The sequence below is a fragment of the Silurus aristotelis genome (genome assembly GCF_946808225.1).
Source record: "Silurus aristotelis genome assembly, chromosome: 21".
Classification (NCBI taxonomy): Eukaryota; Metazoa; Chordata; class Actinopteri; order Siluriformes; family Siluridae; genus Silurus; species Silurus aristotelis.
Window position 1 is genome coordinate 19151388 of NC_139594.1, and position 13417 is coordinate 19164804.

The following is a 13417-nucleotide window of genomic DNA, read 5'->3' on the forward strand; positions in this document are numbered from 1 at the left end:
TTGTAACGATAATTTCAGTAATTGACACACAGCAGGTTTTGATGTACCAATAAGAAAGCCAGAGGTTAAACAAGGAAAGAAAAAAACTCCTCCTCATGTAATTCTTTAGATTTTATATATATATATATATATATATATATATATATATATATATATATATATAGTATCCAAATGTAAAGGAGTAAGGAGTAAAAATTAAGGTTTATGCAACATTAAATGTATTTGCGGAATGTTTAATATTGTAAACGAGTCCTAAGATGAGTGCAGAACACTCTTTACGATTACAGAAGCAATTCTGACATACAAATCTACTTGATCCACCTGAGATGATCCACAGAATCAATACTCTGACTTTGGATTAATAATTTTTCTAGGAGGTGCAGATCTTTTAAGTGTTGGTGTGCTGGCATCACAGAAAGTGAAATACAAGTGAAAAAGAAAGCAGAAGTAGTAAAGTGACACTCATTCAATGTTCATTAGTTTTTTTGTTTCATCACATAAAAAAAGCATGAATTTGGATGCCTTTGTTCCTGTTTTGAATAAAAAAATGAAAGCAGAAAAGGGAGGAAATGGCTTTGTTTCTGAGTACACAAATAAGAGAAAACTTATTTACTTACTTATTTATTCTTTTTTTCTTTATTCATTTAATCACACAAAGTATAGTAATTAAAATCTTGCATATATGAACAATATTTACTAAAATGCACAATATCCCAACTGGAAGTAGGATTTTATTGGTGTTTTTTCTTAGAATGGAATGCCCACTCTGTAGCCATGTGCACAAACAATAAATAATACAAAACAAACTCTATCTGTCTGTCTGTACTGTCTGTCTGCACTGTCTGTCTGTCTGTCTGTACTGTTGACTGTCTGTACTGTCTGTCTGTACTGTCTGTCTGTCTCTACTGTCTGTGTTGTAGCTCTATGTTGTTGTTTAGTGTAGCACCAGGGTTCTGGAGGAACATTGTCTTGTTTTTACTGTGTACTGTGTACCACTGTGTAGAGTAAAAATGACAATAAAAGCCTCTTGACTTGACTTGACTTGACTTGACTCTAGACAAACATTAAAAAATGAATGGTCTGTGCCTTTTTTGTTTATCTAAGAAAAAATTTATTGTCTAAGTGTTAATGTTGATGCAGAGGTATGGATTCCCAACCACCGGACTGTTTAGTTTGGAACGCTGTACAGGAAGACATCCACACATTGCCATGCTTTGCTGTGTGACCTGCTGTGGTGTCCTCACGTTCCTTCTGCTGCCAAGACCACCACTAGTCCCCTTCCTGAACACGAGCCCAACGCCACATTCAACACACGGAATACATATAAATATAAATAGCACACTGACTTTAAATCAGGACACATGTATACATACTGTATATTTTCTTACTTACTGCTTCCTCATGACAGCTGAGTAGAATACCTGCTTTATTGCTTTTTCAATTTGCTCTTTTTTCATACTTCTCAACAAATGTTATGTTTTTATCAGTTTCTTGTTGAAATTTTATGTTGTAGAACATCCCAAAGACAACTCGAGATTCTCATAAACAGATATATTTATACATATATGGTTCTTCCCCAAACTGTTACCACAAAGATGGAGGCAAACAATTGTATATTTTCCCTGAATGACAACGACCCTGTGCACAAATTCAGTTCTATGAAAATATCATTTACATAGGTTGGAAGATGTGGAAGATCTCCTGCTATTGAGCTCCAAGCCTAATGAACACCTTTGGGATAAATGTGAACTGCCTCCTCACCTCCCCTACATATGTACCAGACTTATGGCTGAATGAGTAAACCTCTTCACAAGCACACTCCAAAATCGAGTGGAACATTGTTCTAGAAGAGTGAAGGTTATTATTACAGCAAATGGGGACTATTGATCAGGTATCCACAAAACTTTGTCTATATAGTGTCACTGCAATGACTGGTGAGAAGTGTAGACTCGGAATAATCATGACACTAATCAGTAATTTCTTTACCAAAACATCTCTTTTTGTCCTCTATATTTACCTTTATATGGAAAAAAAACTCCCTTCATCTGTCGGCTTTTCCATTTCACCCCTAACTGCAAATAAACACTCACACTGAAGACTCCTTTCAATAACACAAAATAAACACCCTCTCTACAGGAAACTCTATCGCCATAGCAATCATTACATACTTTTCTAATCTAATTATGCCCAGCGACTGCCATCACAAGTTCTTCTGCACGTTGTTGCTGGAAACAGCATGTTAGAACGAGCGCATTATATTAAGTCATATGTACCTGTGATTTGCTTTTGCAACCCACAAATGAATCTTCACCAGCAGAAGTAAATAGGAGGCATAATGCTCATGGGACGCTGAAACCGTATCTAATCTAATCAGGTACAGGATTTATGTACTAAACTATTATATTATGGACAATACACACACTGTAATCATGCCCGGACTTGCCTAATGCTATCATATACAATAAAGAAAGACAAAATGAACGTCGTAAACAGAACACGCCAACGCTATACCAATACACGGGTCCCACTACTAACAGGGTAAAATGATATCCTATGCAGGTCTTATCTTAGTTTTGTTTGAGAGCACGGCCTTGGTCAGCATTTTCATTGCTCTCGGGTTATGTATAGATGGTTTCTACTCGCTGAGTAAATGTAACGTAATTTTCACCGATATTCTTTTATGCAATTTCAGCAATAAAAAGGTAAAAAATTTTTTTTAAAGAAAAACAAATTACTTGTTCATTTTAAGAGACATTTTAACAGAGAGTCTTATTTTCTTTCTTTTATTTGGTATTGCCCTTCACTAAAGAAAAAGTTCATCTTATCAGATTACTCGTTTAATCGCTGGAATAATCGTTAGAATTTTTGATTAATGAAATGATCGATAGCAGCAGACCTACTTATGATAACGAGAGCATGTTTGTTAACTTTAAGATTTGAGCCTGAAATGATGTTTTAGCTTGTTCTAAGAAAAGCAAAAAATATATTTTGTTTTAAAAAATTTAATCTTCCAACTTCATATTAAACCAGATCCTGCCCTCATCATTCTGGGAATTTCCCCTCTTACACATACACTAACCATATCACAAAACAAACAGCTAGCATACAGTTTAAATACAGCCAAGAAAAACTGTATTAACATCTGAGGTTCCCACAGTCAAACTATGGCTTAAAGAACTAACCTCTACTTTATGCCTGGAACAAATTAGATATTGTCTAAAGGGTAAATCTGAACAACAGTATAAGATCTGACCCCATTTTATCTGTTATGTAAGTGAAAATTAAATCACTCAGCATGTCTCTGTATTTGTCATGCATATGTATTTTGCATATTAAACAGGTCAGGTAACAGGGTAGAGTTATACTATCAAGTAAAGTCTATTATTTGTCTTCTTTTGTTAATGTATTTGTGCTTTTTTTTTTTGTTTGTTTTTCTTTTTACACGTTCCCAAAAAATAGAACCTTTAATACTGGCTATCATACTTTAATAGTTGGTGATCCAATCAAACATATTTGGCAGAAATGAACTATTTCACTTTGCTCCATCACGTTTGTGATTCTACAGTTTTGAAACAAATCTACAGTTTTAGCCAGTTTATTTAAGCATTGGTTTATTTAAAAGTTTATTAAATTATTGAAATGTTTATTTGTTAGTTTGTATTTTTACTCCAAAAGCTTGACAGACAGACAGACAGACAGACAGACAGACAGACAGACAGACAGACAGACAGACAGCTAGATAGACAGATAGATAGATAGATAGATAGATAGATAGATAGATAGATAGATAGATAGATAGACAGACAGACAGACAGACAGACAGACAGACAGACAGACAGACAGACAGACAGACAGACAGACAGACAGACAGACAGACAGACAGATAGATAGATAGATAGATAGATAGATAGATAGATAGATAGCACTATTGTCATTACATTTAGTACATGTACACGACAATGAAATGCAGTTTAACATCAACCAGAAGTGCAAATAGCAGCAACTGTGCAAACCGACAAGTGCAGAAAAATATGTAAATATATGTAGAGCATGTAATATATTTAGAACAACTATAAGAATATATATAAACATATAAACATTTATTTGAAGTTATATTAGTGCAGGATGTGTGTAAGGCACAATATGTGTAGAAAATGTAAGATATATAAATTTACAATACAGAATATGTACATTGTATTTACAACTGTACAAAGTTGTGTACATACAGAAGATATATAGATATGAGGATACAGTATGAGGATGAGTTTTCTGCTGCTGTTCTGATGAATCACAACAAACACATAATATTGTCCATTCATCTTTTGTCCTTAAACACACTTAAGCCATTATGTAAAAAACCTGATTTCAGCATTCCAGCTGAACCACCATCTGTATCATGACATCTTAACTCAAATTAATACCTACAAGAAAACCCGCTTTTTGCACCCCCCTTCATAATACAAATAATTATTAGTAGTTTTCTCCCCTTTACCCTTTCATTCCTCCTGATACAGTGGCTCTGCTAGAGCCAGGGCATGCTAGCTATTGATCAGCAGCCTGAGCAGATTACCCTAATAGCAGGATTAGTGGCCACATGTTGGACACACGTGGCCACGCTGCTCAGCAGTGGTGCCAGCTTCCCTCTGAGGAGAATTACAGTCACCACACATTGCTTGATTACTGTGTAAAAGGAAACAGGTGAAACTTATAGCTCATGACTGACAGAATGCACTGTTGCATCAGCTGTTTTCGGAATGTGAAAAAGCTATGGAAAAAAGATTGCCACATAAAATCTATAGGGCATTTAAAAGCTGTGTGACCTGCTCAAATGCTCAGCAACCCACCTGAATCGAGCAGAAAGTGGAAGTTACATAGTATAAAAAGATCGCTGGCTAGTTCATTAAAACAAACTGCCAGGGGAAAAAAGACCAAAAGTCATCTGTGAAAGTTTCAGGCTATCATAGGTTAATAAACAATATTATTAATATTATTATTATCTTATTAATAATAATTATCTTATATCTTATTATACTATTATCTTTTACTTTGTCTTGAACTATTTACTTGTACATCAATCACATGCTGCGCTGGCAAGCTTCTCCCTGTAATTTACTTTCATTTATTTCATCACTGTATTCACGTTATCCTTTTTCTGTCATTCCTGCATGCAGCATAAAGCAGAAAATAATCCGTCTACATCAATCATCTACAAATAAAAAATTATTTCAAAATATATAATAATAGCCCAGTCGTGAAATTAGCTTTTTATGTGCTACTGGTTTGTCCACCTGCATTTTATCAATGTAAAGACATTGTAGATTTGTTAGCCAGTGAGTAACAGGTGAGGCGATATTACAGTTCGTGCTGTATGAGTTATTTAAATGAATTAAATGACTCTCAAGCCAACACAGAAGTCCTGTTTGTGACGTCACTGCCGTCCTCCTCTCTCTCTCTCTCTCTCTCTCTCTCTCTCTCTCTCTCTCTCTCTCTCTCTCTCTCTCTCTCTCTCTCTCTTTTTTCTGAATCTCATAACAGCCTTTTCTTAAATTCCTAAATGTAATAATGCTAGGACTCTAAAAAACCTGATTTTACAAATGTCACTAAATCCATTTATTGCCCAACAACCCCAAATTCCTTGAACAATAATAGCATTAAAATATTAAGGTGAAAGTGGTTTTGCTTGCATCCAGATGGGGAGCACTGAAAGCCTATTCAGGCAGTAAAAAAAAAGGAATTTCAGTAATCTTACTGCTGATCTTCACAATGGCACCCTTGTGCCTTTTGTTTTGGTCAGTCAGCACAACTGCATCCATTCTCAATGACACATTAGCAAACTGTCCCTTCACTAGAATGCCGCATTTTACAAACTAGTGGTTAGAGCAATAGTCTTACACTAAACACACGACGGGTTTAACCGTGAACTTTAGAACTTGAACACCTACAGTGTTAAAACGTATAAGAGAAACTGTGTATTGTTGTGTGAGGTTTAAAAACCCCATCGGTTCACACCCTAACGTTCAGAGCACAGTGACCCCTTTCTTTATTTAATTAATTGTACAAGCAGGCAAAGTATAAAACTGCACTATTCACTACAACACCACAGAATTAGTCTATTACTAACCCAGTTTTATTGACCCTGTACATTCCCCGAGACCTCACACCAAAAGTGTTTTACTCAAATAATTATTTAGATGCATCTCATGGCTTTAATTTTTTTTTATTTTTTTGTATCAGAACACATTGGTATTCAAAACAGAAATATTATTTATAGATCAAACTTTTTTGAGGTTTGGATTTATTTGAAGTAACAAGTCAAGTATGATGTAAGAAGGTTTTAATTGCCAAAATAGTTTAATGTGGAACCCCTAGATGAAACCCACACAGAGACTCAAACCAGGGGTCTCCAAAGTTTTGACACCATGGATGGGTTTGAAGATATTCACCAGACGTGTGGTGTGTGGAGGAAGAGGAGTTTGAGAGTTTTACATCCTCCACTGAAGGAACTTTTGAGGGATTTTTTGTGTAATGTTAATAATGAGCTGAACCTGCTGGAGGCATGGAAATGATGTTTACTGAAATCGTTTCATGTGTAAATGTGGATGGTGTCTCTTAAAGGTTAAAATTCACAATAAATAATACAGCGTGATATCTTTAGCATTAGCAACTCTTCCACAGATCAGTACTGAGTCACGACCCAGTGGCTGGGAAGTTTATTGTAAAGTGGCAGGTTTAGAAATATTTAGGAACAGAACTGGAGAGATATAAATCTACATTGTGTACTGTATAATACAAGTTTCCAATTTATTGGAATAAGGATTTAGTTTTCTTTAAGAAAAAGAACCACTGGCAGAGAAATAATTGTATATAATTTGAAGTCTTCCCATATACTGGTATATAATATATCAGATGTTTTGGTAAACAAATTAGTATTTGTTATTAGAGCAGCTGACCTGCAAAATTTAGACACTGATGAATCATTTCAGTTTTATCAAAAAAAGAAGGGAAAACTAGATGTACACTGAAGTGACATTAAACATGAGCCCACACCTGAATGTAAACACATTCATTCATATTAAACAAAAAAAAGACCTACATTTTTTATTTTATAATAATTTGAAAATGTATCTGTACCTGTTTTTAATTTTGCTTAACTATCTATACACAGAAACACAATCACTGAGCTTCCATTTGCATCTAAAACTCTGCTTATTCCTCGACTTCTGTTCTGAAGCTCGCAAAAACTTCCTGAAACTTGACAATTAATCACCTACAAACTGCTTTTGCCCCTGAATGCTTGAAGTGTCTAATCACTTCTCTAATCATCACAGAACTGCTACTGCTTCTGAGTCAGGTTAAAAGCAGTGCTTCCTGAGTTCTGAGACAGGTCACAGGCTTTTGCGAGGTGAAGATGATATCCGACATGCTGACAGAGCGACAACACACAAGTTTGTTTGATTTGCCTGGCGGGCGAAGACTGTGCAGTTAGCTGCTAATAAACACAGCCTGCTGGAGTCGCTGCAAATCTGGGCAGCTGCTGCAAATAAAAGGGAAGTGAAGTTTCACTCGAGAGCTCGTCCATGCAAATATCCCAACTGCTACGGCTGGGTGTCATTTAGCAAGCGGTACAGCTGCCTATTATTCTTATAAATAATCAAAACAAAAAAAAAACGACAAATGCTACAGAAAGTAAAAAAAAAATAAACATGAAAAAGAATAAAAGAAATAGAAACCATTAACTCGTCGCAGTATCCAATCCGAAGAGCTCACATTTCCACATTACAGAAAAAACTTCAACCACACTCAAGTCATCAGCACACAATGAAGCGTCTTTTTGTTCCTATTAAAAGTCACGCTTGTTAGAAACAGGGGCCCTCATCTGGATGAGCCATTGTGCTGACACCACGCTAATATTCCCCCGAGCCCTGATCCAAGCAAGTCCACATCATCATCATGCACTTGAACTCGTTTCAGTCACAAGTACTACACACGAAGACTCTGACAATCATCTAACACATGTTTTAGACCATCCAGAGAACATAACACACATTCTGTGTTAGTTTCTGAATTGTAACAGATCATTGCTTATACACACTCAGCAGAATGCATATGTTTGTATCCTACTGTAGGAACATGTACAAGACAAAAGGAAGTCGAGGTCCACAAATGTTGTCTGATCACAAATCTGGGTAAATAGTGTATATTATGAAGTGTGTGTGCTAGCTCGCATGCAGATCTTTTACCTTTCTAACTGCCTCCAACATCTTTTGTGTATCTTCAGCAGCTTTTTTGAGTCGAGTTTTCCCCCACCCCCCTCTCCCTCCCTGCCATTTCAACTCAAACTCGCCTCAACCATATTGTTGTCCAGCCTTTGTCCATTTTTCTGGACATCTGTTATAACTCTGCTATAACTTTGCCACATGCCCTATACTGCTTTCTTGGTGCTTGTGCTTTTTTATTTTTTTTAATTGTTGTTTTTCTGTAGCTAAATTCAAAACTACATGTGTGTTTTGAAAGAGAAATATTTTTCTCACTCAGATCCTTTGCAAACTTTTGCACTTAATTGTATGAACAGTTTCTTAATGGCTTTAAAGAAAGAAATGACGATGCACAAAAAAAATAATAATAATAAAACCTGGTATCATGTTCTTTATATTTTGAAATTTCATTCTTTTTTTTTTTTTTTGTTTGCAAAATATAGTTGGAAAACACCTGAATCATTAATCGTACAATTATATATTCAAATGAACAAGTAAGAAAAGGGAGGCAGAAAGCACATGGTAGCACATGGAACATGGAATCTTCTTGAAGTTTCATAATGTCAAACCTTTAAATTGAGTGTCTTTGTGTGTGTGTGTGTGTGGGGGGGGGGGGGGTTGCTGCCAACCTATATAGCAGATAAAGGACCTCAGTTGTGTTGAGTTTCTTATAACCTACATGCATTCTTTCAGGGGTAGGAGGGAGGGAGAGAGGTGGAGAGGGAGCGTGAACATCCTCCCCTGTATGTGTTTTCCCTTTCTCTTAGCTTTCCAATGCAAATTCGTATTTTTATCCCTGCAACTTGCGCTCGGACGGTTCTCTAATTCCTCGCTGTAGTCTCAGTTTCTCAGGCTGATCTTGCTTTGGGTGCTTTGATAAGAGAAAATGTGAACTGACAAGCATCTGAGCTTTAGGGGAGCTGGAGGAGGAAGAAAAAAAAGGCCCTGGACAAACAACAACAATAAAAATTGAAAAGCAAAAAAAAAAAAAAAAAAAAAGCCCCACCCTGAAATTACACCATGGCGACACTACAGCAGTTTTATCAGCTTTAGTCATCAAAATTGTTTAGAAGAAAGAAAGAAAGAAAGAAAGAAAGAAAGAAAGAAAGAAAGAAAGAAAGAAAGAAAGAAAGAAAGAAAGAAAGAAAGAAAGAAAATTGATGTACTCAAGTATTTACATGAACAATCAGAATGCTGGAAAATGAAAGACTAGGTGACAGTGTATAACGGTGTGGTTTATCTCTCTATAAATAATAAATATAAGTGCCTTTAGAAGATCTTACACCAGTCCCATCCTCCAGGCCAGAAAAAAAAGAAAATGCTCTACATGCTGTAGAATAACTTTGAAGCAGGCCTATTCATGCCAGACTATCTTTCTTATATGGGGAAAAATATCCTCATATAACATTGTCCTGTACTTTAAATGTATTCGCAAAGGGCGTCCACAAGGTGTAAGATGATGTTCCTGAGCTCCAGGGACTGAACAATGAGATCAATGCAAAGCTCCCCAAGTTGAACCACGAACAGTTGTGCTACGATTAATAAGTGAACAGGGTGTTGATGGGGTATGGAAACGCTGCTAAGGCTAAGGTTAGTTGTGTGGAAAGTGTGTAGTGGAAAGATCTCAGATCGTTTCAAGCCGCACGGACAAGGAGAGAAGAGAGAGAGAGGGGGGAACTTCCTATAAATAGCGCATCAGGAAACCGACTAGGTTCAAGCCCTGACTCGACAATGCAGCTTTTCTGCTGGATCCTTACATGTTCAACAATGCCATTACCCATTAATGCTTTTAGATCAGCCTACTGTGGATGCATACACACATAAACACACACGCACATGGATCTCGGTATATTACGCAGTGCCAGGGTTCCTCACACCTACAAAAAAGCGTTTATGTACGATTTAGGGCACTCAAGAAGCCTTAACATTAAGTGATCTCGAGATGTTCCACGTAGATCCTTAACTCACCTATCATCCAAAAAAGGAGAAGAAGAAGAAAATGACGTAATGAAGTTGTGCAGAAGAACAACAAGACGCAAGGTGACACTCCGGCGCTCCGGCTTGGAAATGACCGCTTTCAGGGGCTCTCCTTTCTCCTCACAGTGCACTCCTACAGGGCCACTCGGGTCGAGAGAACTTCAGATCTTACACTTGAAGGGACAGAGAGAGAAGGAGTGATGTTCTCGCGACGATTTCTTCTTCTTTTTTACTGGGAGAACAGATAGCGAGACGCGCGATGCGAGCGTGCGTGCGCCCTCGCCTGTGTGCGTGTGTGTGCGCGCGCGCCTGTGTGTGTGTGTGTGTGTGTGTGTGTGTTAGTGCGACACCTGGAGCGCTGTCGGTTCCTCCCCGTTTCTATCTACTGCTGCTGGGATGCAGGAAAGTGTGGAGGTGGAGGAGAGCTGCATATCTGCGTCAGGCGCACACGCGCACACACACACACACACACACACACACACACACACACTGTACATGCCAGTTTTTTTATTATGCATGTAAAGTTGCATGAAGTTATTCTTCCTGTAGTCTGTTTAGTGCCAGTTTTCTTTCCCTCAATACATACACACACACTTCACTCTACTCAATTCTACGAAATCTATTAGACCTGGCTGGATGCCACAGTGCCATGTTTTTGTCTAGCCACAGCTGAGTGGGGAGAAGCAGCTCTGCATGACTGTAGTCGAAACTGAATGCCATGAGCATTTAAACCGTGTTAAAGCACAGAGCTACAAATATTCCAACCTTCAGGTCTCAGGGAACACCAGCATTATTAAACAGTGGATCAACCTAAAACTTCTGCTTTCCCAAAAACTTGCTGTAGAGCATCTCGATGACTTCTGAGTAAATGAACACTTGAAATAATTATTGTGTTTAAGGGCAGAGATCTGAACAACTTTCACAGGGAGCCCCTCTGTTAAAGCCCAAGTACTAAGACAGACAGACGGACGGACGGACAGACAAGATAGATAGATAGATAGATAGATAGATAGATAGATAGATAGATAGATAGATAGATAGATAGATAGATAGATAGATAGATAGATAGATAGATAGATAGATAGATAGATAGATAGATAGATAGAAAGAAACCCTCCTAAATAATTACAAATTACAAATCCACCTATAGTGAAATTTTTGTTGTTTTGATTCTAAATTAATAATATAATGTTGTCATGATTTTCTCTTTACATTTTGTGTTAGTACAAAGCAAAACGATCTCATCTGATTTCCTATAAGGGTGTGCAGTATTTTGCACTCAAACCCATGTAAATTCAGGAAGTCTAAGCAAATATTATATAGCCTAATCTAAACTTATAGGAAAATAATAAATATGTTTAGTTTGCCTGCTGTACACGTACTTAGTGCAGAAATGTTATGTATAGTTCAAATGTGTTTACTCTAAAACAAAAAATATGTGTCAGTAAAAAAAAGTGACTATAGTGATAGTGAAAACCTCATGAGTGTGTGAACATGTGTGTAACTGATGCCTTGTGATCGAAGACGTATTCCTGCTTTATTATCCAGATACATCCTTAACATTACGACCCTAGTCAGGATCAAGCATTACTGCAGATTATTTACCGGATTGTTGCATGTTGTATGAATGGAGAGTCTACATGCACATTCAGCACTGCAGTGTACTGCAGTACCTCGGGCTCCTCAGGTTGGGCTGTAATTTACAGGGGCAATTTGATCCGTCTCTGAAGTGCAGTTATCGAGTATTATCCAAGGAGGTGACAGCTGGGGCTGTGGCCGCTGAAGCTGTGCTCCTCACCCTGACATTAAACAATGTCTGAAACGCCATGCAACCTGACTCTGTGTTCTCCATTTACTTCGCTCTGACACTTAACTCCACGCCATCGTTACTTCGCCCCCTTCATTACACTCCAAACACAATATACCAAGGAAGCCTTAGTCATTAATCAATCCAACTGGACAATTATCCATCTGCTTATCAAAAGAGCCTTTTGTTTGTCTTTGGGGGGCGATTTCTTTTTTCTCATATTCATATAAACTTGATTTATTCTTATCTAAGTTTGAACACACACTTATACAGGTAAGGGCTTCCAGAAACATCCTGATGGGCTTTTAAAACCTCGTCTTCACATGGATGTAGGAGTGTGAACATGTGAACATTGATGGGTTTTTTTCTACATGGGGGAGGGGTGGATCTGAACTCTTTCACCCCTCCCTTCCTCATGAGCAAACACAAAAGCTCAGACGAATGTGTGCCTCTGGTTTGGGCACAGGGTTATGATGAGCATGAACGATTGTTGTATACAGCTGCATCGAATACAAGCGTGCAGGACAAATATGATTCCTCTATTCACGTGGGTTACAAAGTTATACCTTGTGTGATATCCATGTGTATATGTCTACTGATAGATAGATAGATAGATAGATAGATAGATAGATAGATAGATAGATAGATAGATAGATAGATAGATAGATAGATAGATAGATAGATAGATAGATAGATAGATAGATAGATAGATAGATAGACACATTGGTGCATTTCTTTTGCTTTGTTTTTTTGTTGTTTTTTTGCCCTCACCTCTATCAGCCACACTGTGAAGTGCATTATGATTACAAAATAAGCAACTCCCATAAAGACAGATAACACTGAAAATAATAACTTCATGAAATATGAAAAAAGAAAAGAAAGACAATTAAGGACAAACAAATTGAAGAGAAGAGAAAAACACACAGCGTGGTAAGTATCAGTATACAACTCTATCATTTGTGTGTGTGTGTGTGTGTGTGTGTGTGTGTGTGTGTGTGTGTGTGTGTGTGTGTGTGAGTGTGTGTGTGTGTGTGTGTGTGTGTGTGTGTGTGTGTGTGTGTGTGTGTGTGTGTGTGTGTGTGTATAGCACAGTGTAACGCATGTTTTGCCAATTAACTTTATCTTTAACTTTGTAATACTGAACATCAAATTAAAAAGTGAACATTAGATTTTAACTGCATTCTATCTTATATATATTATATATGTTTTATATATGCTATATATGTATATCATCTCTATAACTTTCTAATTGTTTAAGAGGAGAAACATCAAACTGCAACATTGCAACCTGTGGTTGTGGTCTTCTATCACAATGTACTGTTTCATCCTCTTGGGAGTGATGCGGGGGTGTTGGGGGTGTTGGGGGATTCTGGTGGGG

At 37.3% G+C, this 13417-nt stretch overlaps 1 protein-coding gene across 2 annotated transcripts in view; it reads right to left on the reverse strand.

Annotated features, from left to right (window-relative positions):
• Nucleotides 1–10616, reverse strand: part of znf516 (zinc finger protein 516) — a 54628-nt gene extending 44012 nt beyond the window's left edge. Inside the window, exon 1 of one of the 2 annotated variants that reach the window (XM_083523553.1) lies at nt 10224–10616. The gene's annotated coding sequence lies outside the window, so the exon portion shown is untranslated. The remainder of the gene's footprint in view (nt 1–10223) is intronic. The other variant, XM_083523554.1, reaches the window with a different exon arrangement.
• Between the last annotated feature and the right edge of the window lie 2801 nt (nt 10617–13417).